The sequence below is a fragment of the Pseudopipra pipra genome, chromosome W, assembly GCF_036250125.1.
Source record: "Pseudopipra pipra isolate bDixPip1 chromosome W, bDixPip1.hap1, whole genome shotgun sequence".
NCBI classification, from domain to species: domain Eukaryota; kingdom Metazoa; phylum Chordata; class Aves; order Passeriformes; family Pipridae; genus Pseudopipra; species Pseudopipra pipra.
In genome coordinates, this window is record NC_087580.1 from 39,605,647 (window position 1) to 39,621,814 (window position 16,168).

The 16,168-nt window shown below is 48.2% G+C and overlaps 1 long non-coding RNA gene and 1 pseudogene across 1 annotated transcript in view; one reads left to right on the forward strand and one right to left on the reverse strand.

Moving 5' to 3' along the window:
• The window catches only part of LOC135405704 (uncharacterized), a 614,579-nt gene that overhangs the window by 227,071 nt on the left and 371,340 nt on the right, over positions 1-16,168 (forward strand). The window lies entirely within an intron of this gene.
• On the reverse strand, positions 1,304-13,019 carry LOC135404696 (ribosomal oxygenase 2-like; annotated as a pseudogene).

The following is a 16,168-nucleotide window of genomic DNA, read 5'->3' on the forward strand; positions in this document are numbered from 1 at the left end:
CGCAGCCGCACCTCCGCCGCTACCGCTGCCCCGCAGACAACATGGCGCTCTGCGCACGCCCCGCCTCTCGAGCCCCCGCCGCAGCCAATCAGCGCTCGGCCCGTCCCCGCCCCGTCCCTGCCGGCCCCGCCCTGTCGGGTGAGCGGGGCGGGCACGGCGGGAAAGCGGCGGGGGGGAAAGAGCGGGGGGGACCCCAAAGGGAGCGCGAGGGGCGGGGGGTCACCCCCAAAGGGGGCTGGGGGGAGCCGGGCTGTGAAGGGACTGCTTTTCCAAACTGCCCTGCTTATCCCGCATGTGCACACTTCTCTCCTGCTGGGATCTGGCCCAGACAAACCTGAAAATACCTGGAAGTGCCACCTCCACCAGCACTTCCTCCACAGCTGCTTTCAAGGATTTCTCTTCAATTTGCCAAGGAAATGCTTCCAGATCATACTTCCATCTACAAGTCAGAACACCAGCCTGCACCAGGACTCTTGCTTGTTTTCCCTGCACTTGCTGACAGGAGGTGCAGAGGCAGGATGTCAGCACTTCATTACCAACAGCCTTAACGGGGCATGACTCCACTTTTTAACCTTGGAAGAAGAGCAGCTTTTCCTTTTCCTCTCCTGTTTTTTGGGGTTAGTTTTTTTTTACCTTCTGAATAAAAGAACACATGTGTAAATTGAAATAATCTGAACCCAACTTTTAAGAAGACTGACACCTTTGAGCAGCTTCCTCTTAACCCTCTCTCCATGTTGGAGGAGTGGCCAGATGAAGTTACCAGCCCATCCTGGCTTCCAGAATGGCACAGCTGGTGGTTAGAGATTCATCTCACAGTTATCTAGAATATGCCCAAACTTGTTCTGCCCTTCCTAATTCCTAACTCAGACCAATGGCTCCAAACCCAGCATCTGGGAGGCTGATCAGGTTGGCAAGAACATTTCCCTGTGTGATAACAGTGTGGGCACAAGGACTGGGAGTGTGTCATAGGAAATCTGACTTGCATACATGGGGTAGGAGATAAAAAAAACACAGATAAGCAGAAAATGTTTGCAAGGAAGAATTGGCAGCAAATCTGTCAGAAGATTAGTGCAGGTGACTATCAAATACAGGAGAAAACATGATGAAAGGAGTAACTCAGGACTCTTTATCTGAGCTATGAAATGAACAGTAACTTCAGCCACTGATGAGAGATTTGTTTAAATACAGAAGTGAGTTTGCAGTTGTAACATTTTCCACATTAAAGCCTACAGCTGGTAAATAATAAAATAAGCAATTAAAAAGCAATCAAGCTTGCTGCATGAAAACCTCTCAAACAGGCTGCTTCAAACAACAACAGTCTTCTTGCTCCCCTCCTTCCCCCAAGCCCCAAAACTTCACCACATCTCAGGTCTGTACTCCTCACACACATCACTTGGCAGAGGAAAGCCACACAAAACAAAAGATAAAGAATAATTACTTGTTTTGGTAGGTACTGATGGTCACGTGTGTGGAATGGGAGGTCCCAAGAGGAGTGTCAGCTTGGTGGATGGTCCCTCTTGGGAAGTACAGGAAGTCACCTGGCTGCAAGAAAATTGATATATTTAGGGCACCAGGTCAAACCTTACTGCAGTCAGAGAAAATACTCTCTGAGCAGACAGTCTGACAATACATATCCTTTAGAATCACAAAATGGAGTAGTCCTGCAATGTACACTTTAATAACATAAAGAACACTAAGCCAGAAGTTCAGAACCTTAAACTTTCCAACCTGCTGTCAATATTTGCTGAAAACGTGAAACAAGCTTTTTAACATCACAGAACACACAGACTCCCACTGAGCTGCAGGAAGAGGACAAAGAAGCAGCTGAGATGGACCTGCTGGCAACACAGTGGGCTGGCAGAGGAGCAGTGAAATGGGGATTTGGTCAGATCACATCAAAAGAAAAGGCTAGTATTCCACGAGAAAAGCCAAATATTCTGTAAAAATGGTAATCTGTTACAATACTGTTGTCTGAGATTTTCAGTTAAAGCACTTAAAAAACAGGTACGACCTTCCTCCTCCTCCTCCCTATCTTTCTTCTCACCTATGTAAATTAAAACTCCACACTGAAAAAAAACTAGATAAGGAAAGTCAAGGCAAGAAAGGTGTAAAGCACATAAAATTGCCTCCAAGAAGGAAATAAAAGTTTACTTATGGCTTGTCCTGTAAACACCTACAGAGTTGGACAGCACAGTCAAAGAAAACTGCCTTCCTTACCAGAGTGGGGACTACACCAACCAAGAGTATTCTGAATTCTCTTCATTTGAAAGATGGAGAAAGGAAATATTCTAGAAAGATGTTTAGGGAGGAAATAGAGTCAAACAACAGCATCCCTCTCAGAGGCAGCCACAAAGAGACAACCAAACTTTGACACCAGCCACCCAGAAGAAATGGGTCACAGGAAGTGAACAACAGCAAACAGAAGAAAAATAAATTAAAAACTTGGATAACTTTTAAGCCCATCATTATTCCATAAAAATGAAAGGCACTGAAGTCTGGTCCCAAATATTCCAGAAATGAAAAAGGGAACTGTAATTTACTAGACTTTGCATTACCCAGTACACGATGACGATTGAATATTCCCCTCTGTCAAACAACACAGCTCATGATGTCAGCATCCCACCCAATGGGTCACACTATTCCTAAAACACCTACACCATCCAACATGTCACACTATTCCTAAAACACCTACACCCAAATGCAGCTCTGGACACTGAGAAGAGCAGAGAGAGGCTCCATAATAGGCCAAAAGGCAGAGAAACTCCTGAGGATTCCAGCATGGAGCAGCACCACCAGCTGGACAAGTAACACTTCAAAAGCAGGTAAAACAGAACAGGACAAGCACCAGATTCCCTGCTGACACTCAGTAATCTTCATGAAATGTTCCTTTTATTCCAAAAATCAACCACCAACCAAACACTTGAATTTCACGTTTGGAAAAAGGAAGAGCAATTAATACAGCAAGTTTATATGGGGCTTGGTTCATGCTTTTCTTTATCAGCCAAGGATAAATATTTAAATCTCATTCACCAGAACAGTGACAATGTTCAGTGCAGCAGTAAGTCTCAGTGCACAGAAGGATTAGCCTGAGGGATTACAGGCAGCACGTAAAAGCATAAAAATGTTTTATAACCATACACAAACCCAGTGTTTTTTCTGCACACAACTCCACAAACATGACCTAGGAGTCAGGGTGCCCAACCTGGAGAGTACTAGTCAATTTACAGAAATAACTGGGGGTTTTGGCCCATTATTTAAATACTAGAAGCAAAGGATACCTTTAAAAAAGGATACAGACAACTATCACCCAAATTTCTCGTGCTCGCAGTGTGCAAACCCTCCCCTCAGTTTCACAGCCACAATCACTGCCTTCAAGAAATGGACCACTTTTAACTTTTCTGGCAATCACAGCCCAGACCACCTAAGGCAATGAAATTCTCATACCTTTAATAGGAACTCATGTGTGGGATTCCCAATCCTATCTTCTGATTCCACATCATATTCCCGAGCTAAAGGCACCCTTGGTTTATGGAGCCGCCAGTGTTTCTCGCCTTCCAGCTGAAGGATAAACACCTGCAAAAGACCATAAATCCAAATCCATAAGGAAGTAATTCCTTTCACATTAATTTTTAGATAGCTACAATTCAGAGAAATTTAAATTTGAACTAATTTTTTTTTGTCTCTATTTAGAGACAACAGACAGAGGAGTTGTGAAGTGGGATCTGTTTTATCCTAAGGCAGGCATTTGGAAATCCCTGTTTCTCTCCAGTCACTTAAGTAAGTGCTAGAGAACTAACCCAAAAGGAACATCTGCCACACAAACAGCCAAAATTTCAGGTGAAAGAGGCTTATCCCCAACAGAGCATCAGAAACCTCTATAGGGTGCCCAATGGGGGTAGATGGCATGAGTTAGAAATGCTGGATGTGAGGCTGCTGAATAACAAGCATAAGGAAAATGAAACTCCAGGTGTATTTAATGGAAATGAAAATATTAAAAAGCAAAATATACATATAAGGATTGGACTTTTTGATTTGGTTTAAGTGGGATAGTCCAATTTTTTCTTTATAACGCAGTGTATATTTGTATGTTTCTTTTAGAAGCTGATTTAAAATGCATTTGGACCACAGGAATTCATCATATCAGTAACTTCTTAAAAACAGCAGGACCAAAAAGCACAACCAGTCTGCTGTTACAGTCCAGCTGAAGAAAGAGCAAGTACTTAGTAAAGGAAAAAGGACTTGTAAATTCTTGGGGCCTGAATGAAGTGAAAATGAAAAAACAGGTGCTAGAAAGCTTCTGCAGCTGTGAAAACAAACTTCTCTTTTTATCTAATGGAAATACCAGGTCTGGAAAACCCAGTTTACATGATATTATGATTAGATATTACTATTAGTAATTTTTCAGCAAAAATATGTAAGAAAAACGACTACAAGGAAACACAAATAAAACCCCCACATTTTCCTATAATGTTTAGTGGGGGGGAGGGTTAGAAGCACACACACAGCAGCAAACACTGCCATCAGCAAAAGCCCATGCACAATTTCACAGGCAAGGTTGTGCTGTCCTACCTCAACATCATCATAGTGAGGAGGAAGGCCCTGGGATCCCTGGGGAGGGATGTAAACATTGGACCCCACCAGAGACCCAAAGTAGCACTCCAGCTTCTCCTGAATCTTCCACAGCTCCTCCTGTAAAAAAAAAAGATGCTGTTACTTGCTGAAGAGCTCAGCCAAGCCCAGCCCACATCCTCCCCATGGCTTGGGAAGAATGATCACATCAGGGACACAGAGGCTGGGAAGGAAGGTGCTCTGTACCAGTGTTTCTCCTGAAGGAGAGCACTGGAGATGCAAAGGGGATCTGCCATGAGAGTCATTGCTAAGCCAAAAAGTCTGGTGCCCCAACCTGGGTTTGTTCTCTTCCCTGTGCCATCTTTGGGCTGCACAACCAGACAGACAAGGCTGAACAGAGGAAAATAATCCCACAAACAGCAAAACACCATAAGACAAGAAGCACATGCAGGACCTGCATTCTCTCACCAGAGAGAACATACAAAGGTTAGAGACCTTTCACCAGTTACTCCAATCATTTGGGAATATTCAAAACCAAACTTGACTCATCCACACCCCACATGTGACAGACAAGGCACTGAAGGGAAACAGCAGAACGTGCCAAGTACCAGATCCACACAAGTGCAGCTTGGCCATTAAAGCTGACAGCAGCCAGGAACACTATACCTGGGACTCAGCTTGTATTTGGGATCTTATTTGGGTCCCCCTCACAATTCAATTGTGTTGACACCTTCAAGGCTACCTGAATCAAAGCACCTCCAAGAATCCAAGTCCTTTACACAACTGTGCAGCACCACTGTCTCGTTCTCAAACTCAAGGACTGAGAACACTCAGCTAAAATGGGCTGGTACCTTTCCATGGTGCAATTCACTGGCAAGAACACTGGAAATATTTCACATGGTTTCACACCTTACCCTCCATTAAAGGGAAGTGGCTCAAAAGCCACAAAGTTTGCACAAGGAAACAGTGGGGCAGAAGGGATAATTTAAGCACAGATGCCTAATCATCAGTTTTGTGCATTTGGTTTTTTTTCCAAACTTTTATGTGACAGAGCAAAATTTTAAAAAGAATATATTATTACACATATTATAGCATGAATCAGATTTTGTTCTTACTGCAGAGCAGTGAAACATGATGGACAGTGCAAAAGTATAAACTGTGTTTTAATACAGCTCATGTAAAGATTTCAGCAGGTCATCAATGTCAACCACTTCCCCTGGGGACAGAGATGAAGCCATGTCTAGTGCAACTCAAGCAAAACACACCACATTATTAAGCCAGCATCAATTGTATCCAGTGAAACAATCCCACCTTAAATCTCTGAGGCTGATGAAACTGTATTGTTGCCTTTTTCTGGTCAAAATCCTTCTTCAGCTGCATGTAATTCACTTTGCCTTCTTTATTTAAAACCTTCTTCTTTCCATTCACACACTGCAGATATTCACATCTCGCCCATAGTACAGGCCCTGGCTGCACAGCTCCTTCAAGTCTGACAGCTGGAACAGGGACAGGCAGTAAGCAGCCACCAGGGGATCATTGCTCTGGACGAGCAGTGGCTTTTGCTCCCAGTACTCCTTGAAAAACACCTCTTCTTTGATGGGGGAGATCAAGCTCCCGAAGAGGCTGTCTGGGTTCTCAAAACTCAGGACTGAGGGAGAACAAGCTGCTTCCAGCTTTGCTCGTTTACACTGTGCCTGTGTTTCTTTTCCCATCTCAGCATGCTTCCCTCCTTTCTTGGGCATGGTTCCTGTTCAAGAGGAGAGAGGACCAAAACAATCAACCAGCAACACAACCTCAAGAGCTCACGGGCCCAGAGCAACAACTCTTACCCTACCCAGTGGGATATCAGAGTATCCCGGGAACAGCTCTGGTTTCAGAGCCTCACTATTTGCTCCAAAGCATTAACAGTTTACAGAAGACAGGGAACATTGTTAGGCCTTCCTGTTGATGCTCTGGAATTACTACATTTACAAGTTTAAAACTTGTAAAATTGACCAGTTTAAGAACTAAAAGGCCAAGATTCTGCTTTCAGTCCTGTCGAGCTGTCAAGCTTTGTTTATGTAGAACAAAAAGAATTCTTTCATACAAGCACAGACATTTCATTTTAAAGCTGGAAGTCATTTACTTTGTTTTTCCCAGGCAGATAGTATGATTGTGTACCATTATGCCAAAATAAAGAAGTTGATCTACAAATGGTTTGGCTGCCAAATTCTCAGGAAAGTTAAGGGGAAAATCAAGCAATGGTAGGTAACTGTGCAAGTCTGGAAAGCCAACACCTGAGAAGTTTGAACGTGCTGATGCCATAATTCCTAAGTAAAAATGACAGCTCTACTCCCTACACCCATTTGATAGGAAATGCTATCAATTTGTTGAGATACTTTTATTTACACAGATCCCGTATTTTGAAACTTAAACTCCAGTTCTGGTATTTACATGCAGCACTAAGTTCTTCTGTGCAGCAGGACACCCTTGCTGGCCCACTAACTCCTGGACAGTGTTTCATCAGCAGCTCCTGCACAGCCTGTCCCTCAACAGTAACCGAGGGTCACCTCAGCCCTGCAGGAGGGAATTCACATCACCTCCTTCCTGAGAGAATGAACATTCCCAACTGCAGCATGAGGCAAGGGAATGTGTAAAAAATTAAAGACTGAAAATCAGTCCCTGACTGACAGCAAGATCTGAAGATGCTGCTGAAGGCACCAAGATCTAAAGCTGACATCCCCAAATGACAGCAACACAAATGCAACCAAGCCTGGATTAATAGTTTTGAATTCCAGACCTACATCCATTGTACCAACCTCTCAGCTCATTCACACTGATTTAAAGAAGTTACATTCAGATATTTACTATTCATAGAACGCAGCTTCATTTACAACACGTGCTGTTCTGTAGCGTTCTGCTGGTTATTACAGCTGTTCCAAGCCCCCTGCCATGGGCAGGGATACCTTCCACAAGATCTAGTTGCTCAAACCCCCATCCAACAGGATCCAACCAGGCCTTGAGCACTGCCAGGGATGGGGCATCCACAGCTTCTCGGGGCAACCTGAGCCAATGCCTCACCACCCTCCAGCAGAAAAAAATTCTCCCTTACATTTAGTCTAAACCTAAACCGTTCAGCTTAAACCCATTGCCCCTTGTCCTGCAGCTACAGACCCTCATAAAAAGTCCCTCTCCATCTTTCTTGCACCACTTAAGTCCTGACAGGCTGCAAGGAGGTCTCCACAGAGACTTCTCCAGATTGAGCCATCCCAACTCTCCCAGCCTGTCTCCGCAGCTGCTCCATCCCTCTCATCATCTTCCTGGCCTTCCCTGGACTTGATCCAACAGGTCTGTGCCCTTCTCACGCTGGGAGCTCCAGAGCTGGATGCAGCGCTCCAGGTGGAGAATCACCAGAGCACGGCAGAGGGGCAGAACCCCCTCCCTCACCCACGGCCCGCTGAATGGGATGCAGGATACGCCCGGATTTCTGGGCTGGGAGCTCAGCGCCAGCTCAGCCCCAACTTTCCACCCACCAGCACCCCCAATTCCTTCCGTGCCGGGCTGGAGGACAAACCCCAGCGCAGAACCCCACACGGGAGCAGCTGCTCCCCGCCAGGGCTGTTCCCTCCCACACCACGGCAGCTCCCTGGGAAGCGGCGGGAATACCGCCGGGCACAGCGGGAATACCGCCGGGTAGAGCGGGAATACCGCCGGGCACAGCGGGAATACCGCCGGGCAGAGCGGGAATACCGCCGGGCACAGCGGGAATACCGCCGGGCATAGCGGGAATACAGCCGGGCACAGCGGGAATAGCGCCGGGCACAGCGGGAATACCGCCGGGCACAGCGGGAATACCGCCGGGCACAGCGGGAATACCGCCGGGCGCAGCGGGAATACCGCCGGGCGCAGCGGGAATACCGCCGGGCACAGCGGGAACACCGCCGGGCACAGCGGGAATAGCGCCGGGCACAGCGGGAATACCGCCGGGCACAGCGGGAATACCGCCGGGCACAGCGGCTCCGAGGACACGCGGTGTCCCCGCTCCCCCCTCCCGGCTCCCGCCGCCTCCATCCAGCCCCTTCCCGTCCCGCGGCCCCGCACTCACCCGGGCAGGAGGGAGGATCGCGTGGGATCGGGGCGGGCCGGGATGGATCGGGGCGGGCAGGGGAGGCGAGGCCAGGCAGGATGTGCCGGCTGGAAGCGGGAGGCGGTCCTGCCGCGCTGGGAGTCACGGGAGGAGCCGCTTCCGGGCGGCCAGTAGGAAATCCGGCGGCATTCCAGTGTCATTCCAGTGTGTATTCCAGTGGGAACGCAGCAGCACTGAGGTTAATCAATCTGCTTCATACAACGGTGCCTGGGCTTCAGCTGCGTTATTTATTTTTTTTTTTCCTGGACCAAAAATCTTCTTCTAGAGTCTCCCTGAGTCTCCCTCAAAGAAAACTTTGGAATCCTCACCGAGCACGTGAAAACTTCCAGAAATATTTTTAGATGCCCGTTAATGGTTTGGTTTACGTTGGCTAATGATGTCAGAAACAAAAGAAAATGTTAGGTAGGCTTTGCTGAAGCTTTGTTCTTGTGTACTGGCTTGAAGGATACGAAGCAGAACTAGCAGAAATAAAAAAGGTGGATTTTGGAAACCTCAGCAGCCTTACAGTGCACGGCTGATGTTGGTACAAAGTTACACTGCCATAAGTGTAACTAGAAGGACCTTTCAATGACAGGTAAGAGAGGGGACTGTGTCCTGTCAACAACTTAAGGAGGGAGAATAACAGAGCCTTGCACATCTCCAACACCAGTTCAAATCCTTCCCTTTACGGAAAGTGGTTTTCAGTCTTGTTCCTCCTCACAGTGTGGTTGTTACACAGTCATAACTTCTGCTTCCCTGGCACTAGCTGGATCCTTTGGAACAAATGTCGTGATTCCAGTGGGTTCTGCATTCATGGATGCATCCAGCAAATTCCTGTGTGCTGAGCAGAGAAAGTGGCAAAGTATAATATATAGAAAAGGGGGATGGAGGAGAGAAAAAGGCAAATGCTGCTCATACTGTTCAGTCCTTGTTCCTTTACCACCTGGACCGCTCTGTCGCCAGCTGACCAAAATATCATGGTCACTTGAACATGAAATAAGGATTAATCAGCATGTGGCTGGGTTACCAGCAGAGAGATTTTGCCAGGGGTGAACCTACAGCTGTCCTAATTGTAGAAATGTGTACAAATTAGATAAAAAAATTTAAGTTTCTCTAGAAAGCTTTTTTTTTCATAGGCCTGTGAGCTTCAAAGAAAAAGAAGACAATCTCCACTTTCTAATTCTGAGTTCATCACTACATCCCTCAACATCCAGGACATTTTGCAAAATGTATTAAACTTCAAATATTTTAATGTAAATGCTCACCAATAGTTGGGATATTCAAAGTGAAAAATAGGTCACTGTCATGAAATTCTCTTTCTTTCTTTCATGAGAATTAGCAAGCTTTGAAGAAGGAAGTAGTTCTCCAGACTTAAAAGGTTGCATCACCTAAATTAACACTCACAGGATGTTTTCTCACTACAGATGGGCGTACCAGCAGATGCTAAAAATAGAGAGGCCACATCCTGCACCTCAGCCGGTCACAGACACCCTTAAAAGATGTTATTTCTGTTCCAAAAATCCACAAAGTACCTCAGCCTAACTGCCTGAACACCATCAGGGTGAATACTCAAACAAATACACATTTACATAATGGCTGTGGTGTTTTTAATTTGCTGTGGGACATAAACCCCACACATCTGACCGGTGGTGCTGGACAAGATCGTCCAGTGACGAAGGCAAGTGCTTCCAACTCCAGGGCTGTCTCTTGAGCCGCCTCTAGAGTAGAATATCAGGGAATATCTCCGCATCTCTGTTCCGTCCTGCGATAGCCTCCATCCCTTCCCCAAGCTCTGGCAGTCCTGGTGGACTGCAGGCAGATTAGCCTCTGCCTAAGGGACAAAATCCAGCCTATACGGCAAGGACTTCAAGTATTTCAGTTTTGAGCCAGTAGGGCACTGCAGTACTGTTGTGTAAACACTAAATAAGGAGAAGGGGAAGGAAGAAAATAGAAACTTTTTTATTTTGGTTGCAAATAGGTTTTTCTCACGTGGGGTGAGGGTGGATATTTGAGAAAGGTTCTTCCCTCCGAGGGTGGTTGGCACTGGACCAGGCTCCCCAGGGCAGTGGTCACAGCACCAAGGCTGGCAGAGTTCAGGCACACGGTGTGACTCTTGGGGTCGGTGCTGTGCCGGGCAAAGGCTTGGACTCGACGCTCCTCGTGGGTCCCTTCCACCTCAGCATGTTCTGTGATGGTGCGATGAGTTCCCTCTCTTTCAACACTTTTGTTCTTTTTAGGGCTCCTCGCTGCCCGGGGCCCGAAGCCCGCCTTCCGCGCGCCTGCTTCCCTGCCCGTTGTGGCGGCCGCAGCCAGGCGCTGAGTGCCCGCTCCCGGGCGGGCACGGCCGCTCGCTCCAGGAGTGGGGGGGCAGCGCCGGCGCCCCGAGGATTCCCGGGATTCCCTCGCCGGTTTCCAGGCAACGCTCCCCGCGCGCTCCTCGCTCCAGGGCCGAACGTGCGCAGCCAATGGGAGGCGGCGGAGTGGGCGGGGCGAGGCGGGGATTGGGCGGGGCGGGGGCGGGGCCGAGAGGGGCAGTTGGTGGGGTTTGGGTGGGAGCGGGCGGGGCCTGGAGCGGGAGCGCTGCCGCTGAGCGACCCCCGGGCAGCGACCCCAAGACCCCCGGCGAGTGGTCCCCGGTGCGCGGCCCCGGGGGAGGGACCCCCCGTGCGCGGCCCCCGGCGAGTGGCCGCTGGTGAGCGACCCCCGGTGAGCGACCCCCAGTAAGTGACCCCCGGTGAGCGACTCGCGGGGAAGAAGCCCAGGTAAGTGACCCCTGCGGAGGGACCCCCAGTGAGCGACCCGCGGTGAACAACCCCTGGCAAGTGACCCCCGGGGAGGGAACCCCAGGGAGGGACCCCCGGTGAGTGAGCCCCGGGGACAGTCCCCCGGTGCACGGCCCCCGGGGGTGTCTGTCCGGGGCTGGGCGCGTTCCTTCCCCGTGCAGAGCCGAGCGGGGCCGTGGCGGGAGCGGGGCCGGAGCGGAGCCGGCCGGGGGGGCAGAGGGGAGCCCTGAGCCGCCTTCTGCCGAGGGGGCTGCTGGAAAGGAGCCTGCGCTGGGAGGAGCGGGGGACGTGGCCCGAGGCTGAGGCAGGGGAGCTTCAGGTCAGCTCCTGGAGAAAGGTTTCTCCCTGTGTTTTTCGGGGGGGGCTCGGGCACTGCAGTGGGTTGCCCAGGCGGAGCAGTCTACACTGCCAAGTAAAACAAAACAGACCGTGCAAAATAGAGGCCTGTGTTCCCCCCAAAGGGAAGGCAGGCAGTTACAAACCAGGACAGTAAATCAAAGCTCAGAACATACGTTCATGGTCCCCACAGTTGTATGACACATCAAACCAGTCCTCTGTTCATTACCCGTGTAGAACTCTCATCAGGAACCCCAAACTTTCTTGTGTGTATTTGTATAGATATGTAGAGGTATGTATAGGTAGATAGATATACATACATAGATATGTATAGGTATATATTTGTGTGTATCTCTGTAAGATTCTGTATCTTTGGATGTGATATTGGCATGCTATTGTTGTGTGGCAACAAGTGGACTTAAATGGTTACAACACTTTAGGAGATCACCTTTCTGCTTATGGGTCCTATTTTTTAAAGAAGGTATCAAGAAAAGAACTCTTTAGCCAAATATAAGTTAAGACCTTAATCAGAGCAAATGTATTGATTTTTATTTCCAATTGTACAACAAGTCATTCAGCTATTTGCATACTCTAAAGCTGGGTTGGAAACTTCTCCCTCAGAAATAAGACAAACTGTTTTCCGAGGCTGTTACTGACAGCCATGGCAGAGTTTCCAATAACAACTCCCCATCCTTGAAATGCAAAGCCTGAAAAATGAAACAAGCGTTAACCTGGAATTCTTGTTGCCAGCACTGATCTGGACAGAAGTTATTAGAGAGTGGAGCAAAGCTAGCACCACAAACAACCTTGGGCTCTGCATTCGTGGGTCATGGCAACAAAGTTTTGCTTTTCAACCCATCTGCTAAGGAAACCTTGGCAGAACTGTGAGCTTATAACACTAGTTTTCTTAAGAAGTTAGGAGGCCTTAATCCAGTGTACACAGATGAGACCCTGAAGTAGGAGAGAGTCCAGTTGCTGATGATCAGTGCAGATGAGGAATGAGCTCTGCTGAGTAGGCTTCAAGCTTTGTGATTTTTACAAGTGGACTATTTCAAATCTGTTGTAGAAGAAACAGTCTTTTCTGTTTGATCAACTTTCCACTTTCAGAATACTGGAGTTTATCCCTCAAATTCAGCCTGTAGTTTCAAAAGATAAAAATCCTTCCAGGAAACCTTTCAGCCTCAGTAGCCAATTGCAACATACCCAGGGAAATTCAGCAAGAGCATCATTGATTAAATGAACTGTTCTGGACCAGCCATCCCAGAGAGATTGAGCTCCAGTGCTAAACCCCATAGAGTGCCAAGTGCCATAAGAGCTGATTTTTGGCTTCGCTGAGATTCTCTCTGGTTTCCTTTGGTGTAGCTGGCACATCTGGAGCAAAGGGTCTGGGCAAAAGTACATCCTTAGAAGGTTCCAGTACAAATCATGTGACAAGATTAGCGATTTCTCAAATTGAGGAAGTATATTAGATACAGGAATGTATTTTTCTACCTCCTCTTTCCGCAATGCTGCTGTATTCCTTCATCATGCCCTGTGAGCAGTCCAAGTGTTCTCTGATTGACGCCATAAGGGACTTGCTAACAGGGAACAAACACCTCCGAGACAAAAGGTGCCACCACAGAAAGCTCTTGCTGCCCAAGAAGTGCCCAGGCTGCCCCAACAACTGCACCTCAAAGCCAAAGCTTCCAGAGTTTTTTTCCTGATTGAAGGAGCTGCTGTTCCCTTTTTTTTTGCCCTGTGCTCCAATGGCCGGTCCCACCTCCTGAAAACTGAATCTAAATGAAGATCCTTGCCAGAGAAAATGTGCCACCACAGAAAGGTCTTCCTGCCCAAGAAGTGCCCAGGCTGCGCAAAAACTGCACCTCAAAGCCAAAGCTTCCAGATATTTTTTTCCTGGTGGAAAGAGCTGCTGTTCCTTTTTTTCTGCCCTGCGCTGCAATGGCCGGTCCCACCTCCTGAAAACTTCAATCCAAATGAAGATTCCTGCCAGACAAAAGGTGCCACCACAGAAAGTCTTGCTGCCCAAGAAGTGCCCAGGCTGCCCCACCAAATGAACCTCAAAGTCAAACCTTCCAGACTTTTTTTTCCTGATGGAAAGAGCTGCTAATTCCCTTTTTTTTGGCCCACTCCTGAATAGGTCAATGTAACACCCAAAATAGACTCCAGATAAAGATTCCTGACAGACAAAAGGTGCCAGCACAGGAAGCTCTTGCTGCCCAAGAAGTGCCCAGGCTGCCCCAACAACTGCACCTCAAAGCCAAAGCTTCCAGACTTTTTTCCTGGTGGAAAGAGCTGCTGTTCCTTTTTTTCTGCCCTGCGCTGCAATGGCCGGTCCCACCTCCTGAAAACTTCAATCCAAATGAAGATTCCTGCTAGACAAAAGGTGCCACCACAGAAAGTTCTTGCTGCCCAAGAAGTGCCCAGACTACCCCAACAACTGCACCTCAAATCCAAAGCTTCCAGCCTTTTTTTCCTGGTGGAAAGAGCTGCTGTTCCCTTTTTTCTGCCCTGTACTGCAATGGCCTGTCCCACTTTCTGGAAAATTGAATCCAACTGAAGATTCCTGCCAGACAAAAGGTGCCACCACAGAAAGTTCTTGCTGCCCAAGAAGTGCCCAGGCTACCCCAACAACTGCACTTCAAAGCCAAAGCTTCCAGACTTTTTTTCCTGGTGGAAAAAACTGCTGTTCCCTTTTTTCAGCCCTGTACTGCAACGGCCTGTCCCACCTTCTGGAAAATTGAATCCAACTGAAGATTCCTGCCAGACAAACGTTGCCACCACAGGAAGCTCTTGCTGCCCAAGAAGTGCCCAGGCTGCCCCAACAACTGCACCTCAAAGCCAAAGCTTCCAGAGTTTTTTTCCTGATTGAAGGAGCTGCTGTTCCCTTTTTTTTTGCCCTGAGCTCCAATGGCCGGTCCCACCTCCTGAAAAACTGAATCTAAATGAAGATCCTTGCCAGAGAAAATGTGCCACCACAGAAAGGTCTTCCTGCCCAAGAAGTGCCCAGGCTGCGCAAAAACTGCACCTCAAAGCCAAAGCTTCCAGATATTTTTTTCCTGGTGGAAAGAGCTGCTGTTCCTTTTTTTCTGCCCTGCGCTGCAATGGCCGGTCCCACCTCCTGAAAACTTCAATCCAAATGAAGATTCCTGCCAGACAAAAGGTGCCACCACAGAAAGTCTTGCTGCCCAAGAAGTGCCCAGGCTGCCCCACCAAATGAACCTCAAAGTCAAACCTTCCAGACTTTTTTTTCCTGAGGGAAAGAGCTGCTAATTCCCTTTGTTTTGGCCCACTCCTGAATCGGTCAAAGTAACACCCAAAATAGACTCCAGATAAAGATTCCTGCCAGACAAAAGGTGCCACCACAGAAAGTTCTTGCTGCCCAAGAAGTGCCCAGGGTGCCCAACAACTACACCTCAAATCCAATGCTTCCAGCCTTTTTTTCCTGGTGGAAAGAGCTGCTGTTCCCTTTTTTCTGCGCTGCGCTGCAATGGCCTGTCCCACCTTCTGGAACATTGAATCCAAATAAAGATTCCTACCAGACAAAAGTTGCCACCACAGAAAACTCTTCCTGCCCAAGAGGTGCCCAGGCTGCCCCAACAACTGAACCTCAAAGTCAAACCTTCCAGACTATTTTTCCTGAGGGAAAGGGCTGCTAATTCCCTTTTTTTTAGCCCACTCCTGAATAGGTCAAAGTAACATCCAAAATAGACTCCAGATAAAGATTCCTGCCAGACAAAAGTTGCCACCACAGGAAGCTCTTTACTGCCCAAGAAGTGCCCAGGCTGCCCCAAGAACTGCACCTCAAAGCCAAAGGATCCAGACTTTTTTTCCTGGTGGAAAGAGCTGCTGTTCCCTTTTTTCAGGCCTGCGCTGCAATGGCCGGTCCCACCTCCTGGAAAAATTTACTCCAAATGAAGATTCCTGCCAGACAAAAGGTGCCACCAAGGAAAACACTTCCTGCCCAAGAAGTGCCCAGGCTGCCCCAACATCTACACCTGAAGCCAAAGCTTCCAGACTTTTTTTCCTGGTGGAAAGAGCTGCTGTTCACTTTTTTCAGCCCTGCTCTGCAATGGCCGGTCCCACCTTCTGGGAAATTGAATCCAACTGAAGATTGCTGCCATACAAAAGTTGCCACCACAGGAAGCTCTTTACTGCCCAAGAAGTGCCCAGGCTGCCCCAAGAACTGCACCTCAAAGCCAAAGGATCCAGACTTTTTTTCCTGGTGGAAAGAGCTGCTGTTCCCTTTTTTCAGGCCTGCTCTGCAATGGCCGGTCCCACCTTCTGGGAAATTGAATCCAACTGAAGATTGCTGCCAGACAAAAGGTGCCACCACAGGAAGCTCTTCCTGCCCAAGAAGTTCCCCGCCTGCACGAAG